General features: G+C 31.3%; 1 protein-coding gene across 4 annotated transcripts in view; it reads right to left on the bottom strand.

The window, feature by feature from the left end:
* Positions 1–15,927, bottom strand: part of LOC105201716 (inactive dipeptidyl peptidase 10) — a 223,509-nt gene that overhangs the window by 100,466 nt on the left and 107,116 nt on the right. The window lies entirely within an intron of this gene.

Below are 15,927 nucleotides of genomic sequence, written 5' to 3'. Positions count from 1 at the left end.
TTATAATATATCGTTTGTAATGTCAAGATAGAAGAAGTCTGTCAATTCTCAAAGTATTGTTTTACACCAATTACAAAATAAACTAGCTTGCCAGATAATTTCTATAAATTTATAGAATTAAAATTATTTTCTGATACAAATTATTTTATAAAGTAATTGTTTAAAGAGTTTTACCAGTATCATTAATTAATTAAAATTATGTCTCGACATAAAGTAATAGTCTTACGAATTGAAGCTATAATATATTGCTGTGATGACATAATTTTAATTTGTTACTGAGAATTCTAATTCTATTTACATTATTTTTTAAACAAATTTTTATATCCAAATAAATTTCTTTATGCAATTAAAAATTAAAACAGCGCGTGACCAACCGTAGTATCCCGTATACCGTTCGTATAGGCGCATAGCAGAGGATACCGAGTTTCTCCACAACATCATGTCGTTTCATGTTTTCTCTCTCGATCCAATGTCAAGCGAGGAGGATGCACTGTCGTAACGCTTCCCACTACTTTCTTCTCGCTCCCCGATCTTCGCCACGTTACTCGAAACGTATGTGCGTGACTTCGCGTGTGTGCGGCAGTCGAGCGTCAACCGAGGGACACCATTTCTGCTAGTGCGTGTATGTACACGTATTATAAAAAGTGGTTTCAAAAGTTTCAGGATGGCAATTTTAATCTCAAAAATGAAGAATGCTCTGGACAACCAAAAAAACTTGAAGATGAAGAATTGGAACAACTTTTGGAAGAAAATTTTTGTCAGACTTAATCAGAGCTTGCAAATATACTTGCAGTGAGCAAGTGATTTCAAAACATAAATCTTTGGTAGGATTTAGTAGGCGGGCCATTGGGTTCTGCTTCATGACAATGCGCTGCCGCACACGGTAAAAACAACCTTGGAAGTCATTTCCAATTTGGACTAAGAAATTCTCCCTTACGCAGCGTATTCTCCAGATTGTCCCTTCGAATTACCATCTTTTCCTATTCCTAGCTGATTTTCACTTCAAGTCTCTCAAGGAGGTTAGCAAAAGCATCGATGAGTTTATCAACTCAAAACCATCATCTTTGTTCCAAAGCGATTTTCGCCAGTTAGATAATATAAGTGTATAGAAAGTAACGGAGACTATTTCAAAGATTGAAAGATTATTTTTTGTAAAGAAGTAATATATTTTCTTGAAAGGCCGAGGAATAATTTTCTTTAAAAGACCTAAGAATTAAGTTGTACACCTACACATTTATACCCAATATAAGGTGATGTGTGTTACACAATTAAAATCTACAAATTATATTTAAATTATAGTAATTGCAATTACTTTTTTCTCTCACAAGTCGTCAGTGCATTATTGAATCATGCGTGAAGAGCGAAGTATTCTCGATCGCTGAACGTCCGTGACTTCATTCCGATTGGAACTTCAGTAAAGAGGACTCGGTACTACTACCTCGAGGGAACCGACATCTCGTAAATAACGTTGTAACTTACGCCGCAATCTCGATGCAAACGCGCGTAGTGCATGCACATAGCGTTATGCCGATTCCCCAGGCGCGAAGTTAACTCTTTCAACTGCCGGTAATCAATGTCCGCTTACGCGGAAAGGTAGTTCGAAAACAAAGCCATTTGTCTGTCCCTGGGCGAAAGGGAGCAAGAGCACCGATCTGACGCCGCGCCGGCAGCTGCACGAAAAACGATGACGAATGCGCCGGAATGAAGCCAGCTTGCACTTCGACGCCGAATAATGATACTAGGATTCTCCCCGTGTTTTTATCCCTTTCCCGCCGAAGGGAAAACGCGAATTGCGCGAACGGATTGACGATGGTTCATCAGCGTATTTCTAGGCTGATTTTATGCTTTGATCCAAACACTCGTATCAAATTCGAACGTGCCTCTCTCATAAACGTGAAAATGATCTGCTTAACAGAAATGCAATTTAACACCACTTTGCTAGCAACTTTTGCTTGTTGCATGATATTAAATATCTTGTTTAACTAGAATTAAATTTCATAATAAGTAAGCTCCGTATTAAAATTCCGTTAAAGGGAAACTCACTTTGAATTAACGAAGCCTGTTAACTTGCAATAAGTATTCGCTCGATTATATCAGGGTTAAAATCTTCCCCTCGAGAAAACAAGGTCTTAAATATATATATCTGAAAATACTCGTAATCCGATGTGACAGCAAATTATGTCTCGATAGAATATAGTTTTAAGTACGCTAAGAAAAAAGTAATTAACTCTACTAAATTTTTTAATTTAATTAATTTTCTTCAGTTCAAGTATTTATGTATTTATTTCGAATACTTAAACTTCAGTTTAAGTATTTATATACATATTTATCAAACTTGAAAAATTTAGTTTCAAGTTAATTATAATAAGTTTTCTTAGTTTCTAAATACATTTAAACAGTTGCAAAACACATTATGAATTTTCTTATAGTTACGACGGTGGCAACTTGCTCGATGATATCTTTTATTCCTTTCTTTATTCTTTTTCTTCTAGTTGTAAGTTATGATTTAAATTTCTGCTATCTTCCGCGCTAAAAGCAAACGTGGCAATTAAAGCAGATATTTTGTAGAGATATTCCAGTTAACAAGATGACGTCACAATGGCGTGACTTTTCAGTCTGTAAACTATTGATCGATGTCATTTTGACGTGTTTGGGACGATTATGTCAAAATCTATTGATGTCATTAATGCAACGTCATAATGACGTTGAAAAGTAACAAAAATGTTCTTTATGGTGTTTCCAGATGATGTATTAAGAACATTAAATTAGATAAATAGTACGTCATTGATCAACTGCATTCGTTTATTATAATATTATAAGATTTTTTAATAAACAATTGTAGTTAGCCAATTTGCTTACTTTTTTACGCTAAAAGGCTGTGGACAAAAGATTAAGTATTTCAAGAAATGCTAACTACGGCCGTATATTTAAAAATCATATAATAAACAATTCCGGTTGATCAATAGCTTACTACTTATCTATTAAAGCAAAGATTATGGATAAGGGGTTAATGCTATAATTAAGTTGGAAAAAACAAGACAAAAGACACGATATAATTGTGTTTTAATATATATTATGTTATTCAAAGAGTATACTACAATGTTCAAAATAATATACTTTTTGTGAAATTAAATAAAAACTAATATAAATATACAATACAAATAATCTTAATAAAATCGGAAATTGTCATAACAATTTGAAAGATTAAATATGACATTACTGGTCAATAAAAGTTTTTACAATTAGCTCTTAATAATCTTTTTCTAGGTGCATTTTATAAACATTTCTTTACAGTTTAAATTAGTTGTTTTAGTTTAAGTTTATCTTTCTTCTTACAATGTGAGAAAGATAAATAGTGAATTAATGCGGCCAATTCAGATAAAAAGAGCAAGCCTAATATTTAGATATACGAAACACTATCGCCCCAGCTCCCCTCCCCGAAGGCACGTACGCCCTCGGCCCCCACGATTTCGTTTTGGAGGAGCTTCGCTCCGTCCTCTCACGCTTTTCCCCTGGAGCCACGATCCCCATTTCTCTCCCCTCCACATATCCAAATTACCACCTCGTTCCGAAGGACGTAATTTTAAACCTTTTTCCCCCAAATTCCGTCATCATAGACGAGATATCTGCGTAAAAGGTACTTTCGATTTATAGCTTCCCTCCTTTCAACATACATACATACATACACCACGAGCCTAGTTTGTTACATCCTTTCCGGTCTTTTCCGCATCGTCACGATAAATCCATCTTCGCTCAAGGACATAACACTAAGAAATAGTGTGCCCGATGAATGTGTAAAATGCGTATTTAGGCTATAAATTTATTTATTCACAATTTCCGCATTAAAAAAATATTCATTCATATACTTATTCAAAATTTTAGGTTTTCAAATATATTCATTTAAGAATATTTTATTGATTATTTCGGAAATATTCATTCATTCGTGAATATTTCATGATTATTTCATAAATATGAAATTTATGCTTATTTTATAAATTTTATATTAATTCATATAAAATATTAACTAAAAAGGTCTGATAAGAAACGACATTACTTAATATGTTGTTTTATTATCTTTAAAAGCATTGACCATAACGTTTATTTTTGCTTTTGTATAATCATCTTTACAAACTTTAACCAAGCTCGAAGGCAGAATATTTTACGTATCAACAGTTAAACGATTAGGCTTGTTTACAAGTAAGTCGGGATTATAAAAATGTATGTACGTTCTATAGATACGTTTGTACCAGAAGCTGATAGATAATCTGTGGCAACCTTGCTAACAAATAAGATAAGCATCTTCGTAATCCTGTATCCAAATTCAAAGTTTAAGCAGAAAAGTGAAAATAATCAAACAGATTTTAGTATAAAAGTAGTATAATAAATAACCACCATAAAAATGCATCGCATTAATTTGATTTTTGCGTGAGCCGCGTCCTGACAATGGGCAGAGTCAAAGTGAATGCGAAATCAAAAATATTCGTAATCATATTTGTAAATGTAATTATTCAAATTAAATAAAAAAATATTTATTTATTTCCAATAAATATAAAAAAACTTGTATTTATACTCGTATTCATACTCAATATTTATTCATTTATTCGAATATTAGATGTATTCATCAAGCACACTACTAAGAAAGATTACTAATATCTTTTATTTTGTACTATTTTTTACCCAGGTCTGAAATCAATAAAAATTTTACCTGAATTGAATCAGATTGTTGAAATATAATTAACAACATAATTAGGTTGGATATTTATATTTCGTACAGCAATAAAATTTTTTAGAAGTTAATATATGATCTGAAAAGTGAAACGTTTCATGTAAAATATGTTAGCAAAAGTTTTGACACAGTTCTAGAATTGCTAAATGTCTGCGATTATTGCACTTGAAACCTTCTAAGAAAGTTGCTGAAACATTACTGAAAATAATCTGTAACATTTCTAAAGTATATCAACAGGTTAATTTTATTTTTTAATAAGTTTAAAGTACTTCAGAAATGATATTTAAATTTATTATATTCAATAAATTGAAAATACTAACAAGTTACAATAAAACTTATGTAAAATATTCTTATAAGTGTTTTTATAGTACTTTTTTATTTAATATTTGCAATCTGATTATTAAAATATACATACATATATAAATATGTTTAATAAAAAAAATATATTTTATATATATATATATATATATATATATATATATATATATAACATAAATCTGTAACGTTTTTTATTTAAAAATTGTAAGGTTTTCTACGTAATTTCATGCGCTGAATATGAATTTGGCTGTTGAAATTGCCTATCACGTCAGATTTTTGAGATAAACGAAGTAAATAAAGGTATAAGGTATAGCCAGAAATGTATCTTATTACATAAAATAAAAATTTTTAGTCTATATTTATATAACATTGATCAGTTTTTCTCTTTGAAAAGCTCAAAATAAACTTTTCTAAATTAAAAGAATGCAAAGTTAAAATATTAGCAAATGCTATTTGCTACTTAATGTATTAATATACTACCTAATTCATCAATACGGTTATTGTCCAATTATAATACACAATTGTTTCAATATGTTGCTCTAGCATTATCACACTCTATACCTATGAGTAAAACAAGTCATAATAATGTTAAAATAATATAAAAAAATAAATAAATTGCAATTAATCAAAAAGTTAATTTTAGTAATCATTTCGGAGTTATTTTAATATTATGACTTTTTGTTCTGTTTTTGTATATGTTTTTACATTTATTGTACAGATTTTATCAATATTTTTACTGCAATATTTTATATAACATTTTCAGAATCTTTCCAAAATTGTTGCATAAAATTGTAAAATTGTTGAAACTTTTCTGAAAACTTTTCACAATTGATGCTACATGGAATATAGATAATAACAAAAATTTCTATACAATAAAAAAATAATATTAGTTATATGACATAAAGTCATTTGACATATGATTTTATAAGATTGTTAATATATGTGATTCGTATTTGAACCTCTTAAATTCAAGACATTTTGCTAATAATTCAGATTTGAATCATAATTTAAATCTGAATTGAATTAAATTTCACCGATTCGATTTAATTAGATTTGTATTCAAATAATTCGCACATTTCTAATCATTTAAAAGTTACAATGAATACATAGCAATTTTAAATGAACGTAATGAACGAAATATCGATGAAAAAAACGTAGAAAAAGATGTGAACTTTTCGTTCATTCTACAATCGATTACAGAAAGAGTAAGAGATTTATCGTGCGCGCTCGAATCTAGGGGACAAATAGTTACTTAACTGTAATTGGTTTGGCTAATTGTCGCGTACAAGATAAGAATTTCGCCGTAAAAAAAATTTCCAAGCACTCCAATTGGTACCTAGGACCGATTACGGTGAAACTATATGAATTCGTTCTCCTTGAAAGTAGTACAATTGTCTCGAATTTCCCCGGTGTATTTTCTTTCTCGAGACGTGAAACACATTAATTAACGGTAATTGCGGGATTCTTCTTGACATCCTTTGGTTCCATTTGCGTCAACGACGAAGACGTACGGGTTTCATCTGTATATGTCTTCCAACGGTGATCCATTGATCGCGTCGCGGATTTGCGGTAATCGCATTATTGTCTTCCGAAACTACCTGTTGTATCCGTATCCGAACGTAATCGATCGATTTGCTTAAGAACGAACACGTTAAGGTATTAAATCTATCTAACATGATTCGAATACTCGCTGATGCTGTCAGTACTAGTCCGGGAATAACTAGATACCGAGTATCTAGTTATTCCCGGAAAAAAATTTTGTATATATAATCATATATAATTATATATAATTATTATAAAATATGTCCATATGCATATAATTATATATAATCATATATAATCGTATATAATTATATTATATTATATGTAGTTATATATAATTATATATAATTTATATATAAATATATATAATCATATATATTTATATATAAACATATTTTATATATAAAATATTTTTTCCCGGGTTTAACCTACATTCTTACGGAACTGCTCAAATTACGAGAGAGAAAAAGAAAGAGAGAGTATTCCATAGTATTGTTGTGCCCGTTCGGCCGAGCTTGAGAAGCTGGTCGAAGGAAGATCTATCGATCAGACAAAAGAAGCGCGGCCGGCTTTTGTTCTGTTTCGGGACGCGGAGCTGTCAAGCAATATTTTCTAAATAATTCCGCTACGAATTAATTGTACCCATACAGCACAGAAAATTCCAGCAACATTGCAGCAACGTTGCAACGTTCCAGATTGCAATGCAATATTACGGAGACATTGCAGAAACATAAATTAACAATATGCCTGCAACATCGCATGGCATATTCCCGTAATATTCCGGAAACATTGCAATATCATAATTTTTTAATAAAGTAGTGGCAATAAAGAACCAAAGCAGAATATTTGCGTAATAATAATAATATATTAATTTAACTCATCCATAATTATTTATCCGCATTTAGCAAACTAACGTCGGGCGACGTTACAAAATTTTCCGCTGAATCTCTACATTCCCTAACGTTACAACCGTCCGACGGTATGTCGACTGTAAGTCAACTCATCCAAGTCAGGCTTTCAAAGTTGACTGCAAATCGACTTTGCATAGACGTCTGCAGACATCCTCCAAATGTTGACTCTAAGACATCTAGAAAAAGGCATGCGGTTCCGTGGTGCTGTCTGCATCAAAGTATTGTTAAGAAACAAATATTTATATCAATAGATGAAATAGGTCCATATATAAAGGAATTTTGATCTACAGTCCAATGAACAAACAATATTTTTTAATTGTTTCTTTAATAAAAATTTTTTTATATTTAATTTAATTATTGTATTATATTGATTTATATTTTCTAATTGCATCTTATTTAAACAAATGACAGAAAAGTTATTCCAGATGCTATTCTGCATTTGCAAAAGTAGTAAAAAAAAAACTATAATTTTATATTTGTTTATATAAATATTGTGCTTTAATTATACATATTTCATTTTTTCGACAATGTATATTGACCTGATCTATCAGTTATATACACATATCAGCATAAAGTGTTTACAGGTCATCATGAGGAATCAGTTCGCAGCGATCACGGAGGTCAAGCAACGTTCATCGGAGTCTTGGATGGGTGGGTGGGTGACTGCTTGGAAATTTCTGAAAAAATATTCCCGAGATTTTTTTGTGCGAAAAATGTTTTTTAAAATGTTACACAAATATTGTTTTGTTTATTGGAATTATGTGATGTAATAATATTTATGTGAATATTTTGGAAAAACAGGATGTTTCAATGCAATATTTCAAAAAGCGGACATCTTAATGTTACTGCAATCTTCCAGCAATGTTGCAGCAATGTTTCGCAATCAAAATACAATATTACAGTGTTTCAATGAAATCATTCTGCAATGTTCTTGCAATCTCTCTGTGCTGTATGGGTACAGTGATCTAATTAAAGTCAGTGTTTTTTTTCATAAAAGAGTGCCTAATTATTTCGTGTTGTGTGTTCGCGCCTCCCTTCGCGAGAGTTTTGCGTGCTTGTCTCGTCGAGTACAACAATATACTATATAATGTTTTGTGGGCAATGGCAGAATACTAGATTAGAAATAAAAATCATAATTTTAGTATCAGTTCCCTCAATAAACATTAAGCTTAACGCACAATGGACATAAATAAAATATAACACATACATGTCTCATGTCAGATATAATATAACTTATTATTTATTGTTTAGTCCTAAGCTTCAGCGCTTATGCCATCTAGGCTTACGCCTATTAGCGTTAATTGTTACGTGTTCTCACCGATAGGTCGCCTATCTACAGTTTTCGTATATTTTCGGGGCGCTTGTTCCGTAGCGCCCGATTCCACGCATCACTTCGCCTCAAGTCATCCTATAGTTAACACGTGTGCAATAAATCTAAATATCAGAAAAGTGATCATTACTTCTACTTATCCGTTATTATTAAGTCGCTAAGTACAGACGCAACATTGGTCCATTGAGCCGGATTAAGAAGTTTTTGGCATAAAACTTCTAGAAACGAATGCATAGTCATCGTAACAAAATAGCCACCGTTGAAACAACCCGGAGTCAGTGCTATTCGCATCTATAGCGAAGTAAAGCATTCCTCGATCGCACACGTAGACCGGCGACGTATCGTCGCCATAATTACATCCTTGCAATCTTCTTGAATCTTCGCCGGACATCTCATCTTACAAAGAGGTACAGCTCCCTTTTTTTACTACATTGAACGAGCTATCGCCGGACTCATCGTGGTGTACCACGTGCGGCCTCTCATTCTCGTCCAAGTAGATCATCGGCGGATCTTCTGCATATTAGTAGTATCTACGCTCTAACATTCGAGAGAGACGGCGACATACGATCGTGCATGTCAGCACACGATGGCCCTAGAGACCCTCTAATCAGAGTCTGGATATAAGACGGTAACTTCTGATTGGTCCGCCATTTTTCTTCAACTCGCGCCAGTGTTATGAAATTTATATTGCTATCAAATATAATAAATCATTAAATTTGTTAAAAATGTCTACTTAAATGTAGTATTTAACAAATAATATTAAACAATATAAAAAAAAGAAATAGGAAATAAATAACACACACACACACATATGCGCGCGCGCGCGTGTGTGTGTGTGTGTACATGTATGTGTATATATATATATATATATATATATATATATATATATATAAACATATATAGAAAAGTATTATTTTATTTAATAGAATGCATCATCATCGATTTGCTATCGTAATATTCACGATTAGATAGTTTTTTTATTTTGAAATTTTAATCTTAAAGTAACAAATTTTTTTAATAATTTTTGACGCAAACTATGACAATTAAGGATATGATCTGCTGGAACAGAATTAAATTTATCAAGTAAAAATTTATAATTTACTCCATACATAATCTGAAAATAGGGACTATAATGTCTAAATATATTTTCTAATTTTAAGAATACTTCAAATGATGGTTTATTAATAAAGTATAACGTATTTTCCTTATAACATCTAAGTCTCACAAGTCAAGAAAATTGCAAGTTTGATGGTTTTTTTGACCCAACAGATTGTATGCAATCATAACATGTAGTACATGTTTTTTTAACAGACTTTAAACAGTATCCTACTATGTTATATAAACTGTTCTTTTCTTTATTATTATATTCTATTATTGCATTGTTATCAAAAGAATGAATGTTGTTTGTAATTGTAGCTAAACCATCAGATGAAGTAGAAATATCAGATACATTATCTTTTTTATCATTTTTTGATAAGTATGTTAAAAAATCAGAAATATATTTGTTTTCATTTTTGTCAATCATAATTCCCTGCTGTTATTGATTTCATATACATTGATACAGCGATAAGTTTTAAATCGTTTTTAAATTGTAAACAACTTGGAATGACATTTTTCTGACGTAAAAGTGAAAATAAGTTTTCTATACAATCCTGTGTCAGACGTCCAGTTAACACAAATTGAAAATTACGATCTTTTAAAAGATATTCTACAAGATTAATGATTGATGTCGTAGATCAGTGCTCGGAGTTAGTTGCTCATTTCGAGCCGATTCCTGAAGAGTGGCCCACTATTCCCCCACTACCGTTTGCCGCTTGACGATCGAGCCGACGATCACGCGGCTGGCGCTCTGCATCAGGAGCGTCTCTGAGTGAAAAATACGCTGGTAGCGTACTATTTGAGTAATTTGTCATAAAAAATTTTCCTTTTTACATAATTTTTATAAATAAAAATTTCTATTATTTACATATATATTTTTTGTAAAAATATAAATGATAATAATATACGATAATTAGAATTAAGATAAGTTTTTACAACAAATTTTTCGAATGGTACGCTACTAGCGTATTTTTTACTCAGAGACGCTCCTGATGCAGAGCGCCTGCCGCGTGATCGCCGACTCGACAGTCGAGCGGCGAGCGGCAGTGGGGGGACAGTGGGCGTCGCTTCAAGAATCGGCTCGAAATGAGCAACTAACTCCGAGCACTGTCGTAGATAATATAATTCCTCTTTGAACAGGTTTAAATATTTCTTTATGACCTATTTTTATTTACTCAAAGAGATCAATAATTTCGTATAAAAATGTAATACTAGTATTGTATATTTCTTGATCTTTAAACCTAATGCTTTATTACAACTTCTTGAAGTCATTAATGAGAATCATTTAGAGATAGTTTTAACAAACCATGCGGTAGCAAGAAATTCTGGCTTATAATTTTCGTCTACTAGAAATTCTAATGAACTACTAACATCTGTTGAAAATACACTTTTTGCTCTATTTACGTGCATTTTACTAAAAGTATTAGTACTTTGAATAGAATCAACACGAAATCTGGGCGTTAGAAAGAATTCCAAATCTTTTTGAGATTTAATTAAATAATCAAAATGTGCAATTTCTACTTTATTCGACGGCAAGTTATATTTTTGAACGAATTGTTGTGGCAAGATAAAAACTTTGTTGTTAATTAATGTTTCTTTTAAATTTTTCAACAGATGTGGAACATCCGCAATAAAATATAAAAATCTATTAGAATTACATGGATGTGGTATATAATTCCTTAGTTCAGAATATCGTCCTACGTTTATTCCACAAGTTTTCCATAGCCGCATATTTCCAGGACCCATGTCGGAGATTACATAATTAACACGTAAACTAATCTCTTCAGCTTTATTTATTATCTGAAAAATTATATCTTTTAAAATTTCATCATCAAATGAATCACCTGTATAATAGTAACCTACAACATGTTTCCATCGACGGGCTGTACCTACAATCATAAATGTTAAAGCATGCGTTGCTATACCTTTCTGATTTGGAAATGTAATGTTTCCAAGCATTGTTTTTGTTGATGGATCATAAACATTTTTCGGAATTATACTCATTTCATCCATAACTAATCCGCACTCTTTGTCATTATCTTGGAAATGAGACGCTTTAAATTTTAAAAAATCAAATATTCATTTGAAATGTCACTTTCAAATTTTAAGTTTTCTAGCCTTCGTCGTAATGTGTGTAGACATGGCAATGGCATTCCCTGTTGGAGAAGCTCTTCATAACCGGTGATCCCACAAGTAAACTTTAGTTTTAGGGCACGTTGAATGGTCTCATTTGACCAATTTCTGATAGGATTATTTTTGGTAAATAAAGCCTTAACTTGATCGTCAGTTAGCATCTTTTTTAAAACTTGCCTGTACTTGTTATTATGAATCGTATTTTTTAATTTTTGAATGTTATATTTTAAAATATTATTTTGTTTACGTAAAGAAATAACTTTTAGTTGATTGTTTTTATTAATTTCACAAGACTGTTTTTCAATTTCTCTCTCTTCAGAAATTTCATTTTCATTAACTGCATTTGTTGTTAATTGTATTAGGTTTGCAAGTTTTATTTGTAGTTATCTAAAATAATCATAAAGAAATATTTTATTATATGTAATTTCACATTTATTTCTTGATAAATAAAATAATCATAAAGAAATATTTAAATATATGTAAGCTCACATTTACTTCTTGATCTTGATCTTGATCTTGATTTTGAACATCATGAACAATATGCTCTCTTTCAACTAGGTTTTCTGTAGGTTCTAGTAAGTTCTTTGTATATATAGATTCTTGAAATTTTACTTTTTCTTTTATAAAAAAGCCAAAAATGGTTGGTACAGCGTTTGGCTTCAATTTTTTTTTTATTATCAACTCTGCTTTGCTCCCACATTTCAGGAGCAAAATGCACCTATACAAAACAGTTAATAAAATAGTATTATCATGATCATTATATTTTGAGTGCATAACAGTTTAAAGTTTAAAGAATTAATAAAGTTGAAATAAATAAAAAACATTTCACACTTATATTTCAGTTTCATATATGATGTATAGTTGAAAAATGCAATTAAAGAATAAAAGAGTAACTATAAATCCATAAATTATTATAAAGGATAAAGTTTGTTCAGAAGTTAATAAGAAAATTCTACGAAAATAAGAAAGAATAAATAACTTTATTTTATAAATAATGTTTAATATTTTAATTTTACATGCTAATGAAAATGAAGAGATTACAGAAGTCAGGTACAAAAAAGATGCTTCTTATTCAGAGAAAACAGGAAAACAACAGAAGAATATAGGGAGATTATTGTTAATGTTAAGATACTTGATTTAACTCATGTAACTTGATTTTATGTGTTGTTATATATATCTAAGCTGTAAGTTAATGGCTTTTCATTTTTATAAAAATATTAATTTAATGTAATAATGATATATACTATTTGTTATTATAAGAATGTAAATATAACAAATTAAATATATTTTTGTCAATAAACATAATATAATTAGACATTGATTATGTTTCTTACGTATACAGAGTATAACTAAAGAAACATATAACATACAAAATAAGCTCTTCTTTTTCAATCATTAATAACTTGAACATTATTGGTGCCTCGACATTTTCATTTAGGAATATTTATCTCCAAATTGGCCTAAGAATTTGATGATGTGCTCCATATATGTTTTGTTTAGTTGCACTCTGTATATGTCACATATTTTTAAGAAATAAATTAAAAAGATTAAATTCATAACTATATAAATATACAGATTTATTATATATAATTATATATAGTTATATATCATTATTATATATGGATTAACTATTATACATTAAATTTATAAACAATAATTTACCTCGCACAGATAAGAACCATTTGTTGGTGTCCAATTTTGACGATTTGTATTTTTAGTCCATTCAACTCGTCGTTTTTCATTTCTTGGGAATATTTTCATTATATATCCCTTTGACGAAAAATTATTACAAAATTCTGCCGCACATCCAACCATTATAACTTTATTTCATTACTTTATATTCACGCAGAATCACGCAGAATAAGCAGGTTAAGAAGTACTAAGAGAGAGTGAAATAGCACATATATTTCTTTCTCTCTTTTAGAATCTTGAAGAAAAATGTCGGATAATCTAACCTAACTGACTTATGTCCAGACTCTGATTAGAGGGTCTCTAGATGGCCCAGGACGACAGCGCGCACGCTCAGTTTTTTGTTCAACGGTCATCTTTGCAACGGAAACGGCGAGAACTTCCAATGTACAGTGCGTTGCATTGATGCCTGGGATACCGATTTTAGGGACCACGTTTCTTTCTTGATTATTTTTATATTTATGACTGAATGCTGCGGTAATTGTTGACGGCAGCATTTGGTCATAAACATAAAAATAACTAAGAAAGAAACGTGGTCCTTAAAATCGGTACCCCAGGCATCAATGCAACGCACTGTACATATACATGACGACAGCCCAAGGACTTCTGCGTAAGCAAGATTCTTGTGTAAGGAGGTATTAATATAGATAGGGCAAAAATATTAATAGATTAATGTCAAGAAATAAGATTAAGGAACGATAGATAAAAAAGCGAGTGAAATGGGAGAGCCTGTGCAAGGAATAACACTGAGTTTAACCGTAATCTCTTTTAATGTTTTGGCGGATACAAAGGGTTTAAATGAAACGTGCAATCATCATAGCAGTGATCTAACGAATGCCTAAAAGGGCTGAAATGCGTTATGTTGCATCATGCCCATAGCGTCGCATAACGGTAAAAACTGTGATGCGATTCTTTTGACCAATGCCTGAGCAAATACCATGGCGCGCGCAACGCTGTTGCTAGCCCGAGTCATCTTGACGCTATCTTAAAGATATCTTACACTTGTATTTATTTTTTGTTACGATTTATATTGCGATTGAATTGATTTAACGTATTGCAAGCGTAATCGATTCCTTTTATTAATGCATAACAAGTAGTCATTTGAGAAATTTTGCCGGGCGATTATATGGTATATTTTTTTGTTTGCCATATTGCGTGCATAATTATTTAGTTAGCGTTTGTGGATTTAACACAAAAGACTCTTACGGAGAAACTTGTTTGTCTCTTTCTTTTTCTAAAAGAAGAATTTTATTATATTACTATGGCGGAACTAGCACTATTAGTGAAACAATACAGTAGGATAAAAGTAAAGCTCACGAATTTTAGTAATTTTATCCAGCGCGTTGATGGGTCGCCAGAACACAGAGAACTGCCGTTGCGAATAGAAAAAGCCGTTCTTTTAGCCGAATTTGAAGCAATTCAAAATAAAATTGAAGATATTAACGACACAAAAACGCGACAAATAGTTCGACAGGATTTTGAAAATCATATAATTTCTGATGGAATTCATTAGCTTGGCAAATTTTAACCGCTAAAATTAATGCTCTTGTACGGGAGTGCGCGGCAGAAAGGATTGAAGTGGGAAAGCGAATATTAATGCACAGAGGAATCACGATAAATATCAATTTAATTGGAATGAATTGTGAATCATACAGATATAACAGTTTCGTTCCCGGCAGATTTAACTTAGCGCGGTTTCGGGATACGCGGGCGGATAGAACTTAGTGCGTGATTTTGGCTGGTCAATAGTAAAGAGTAGAGAGAGCGGGAACAGTTGTGCAAAGCTTTATATAAGGGTAATAATTAATGCCTTCCTTTGTATCTTCCAAAAAGGGCGTAAATTAGGAAACTCAACACCAATGATCAGTGGAAATGCAGATAATTTTCAAGGGAAGAGTAGAGACAGTGCTGGCGACGGTTACAACATATGTTTCATATAAATTTTGAGAACTCAATGAAAATAACCATTGCATGGAAAGAGGCACGTTCTCTGATTTTCCGAAACATGTGTTAAGCATAGCATAAATCAATAACGGAGGATTCTTGAACATTCTGTGGTCTTAAATATTTCTTGATCTCGAACAGCTCTGTTTATTTTCTTAAACAGTTAATTTGTTTGATTAGAGTTCAACGCATTGTCTTTGAAACGTAATCATTAAGCTATGATCCGTTTTAATTTC

This window comes from Solenopsis invicta, chromosome 15 (assembly GCF_016802725.1).
Source record: "Solenopsis invicta isolate M01_SB chromosome 15, UNIL_Sinv_3.0, whole genome shotgun sequence".
Classification (NCBI taxonomy): Eukaryota; Metazoa; Arthropoda; class Insecta; order Hymenoptera; family Formicidae; genus Solenopsis; species Solenopsis invicta.
Note: the sequence above shows the minus strand (reverse complement) of the source record. Positions and strands in the feature narration are given on the sequence as shown.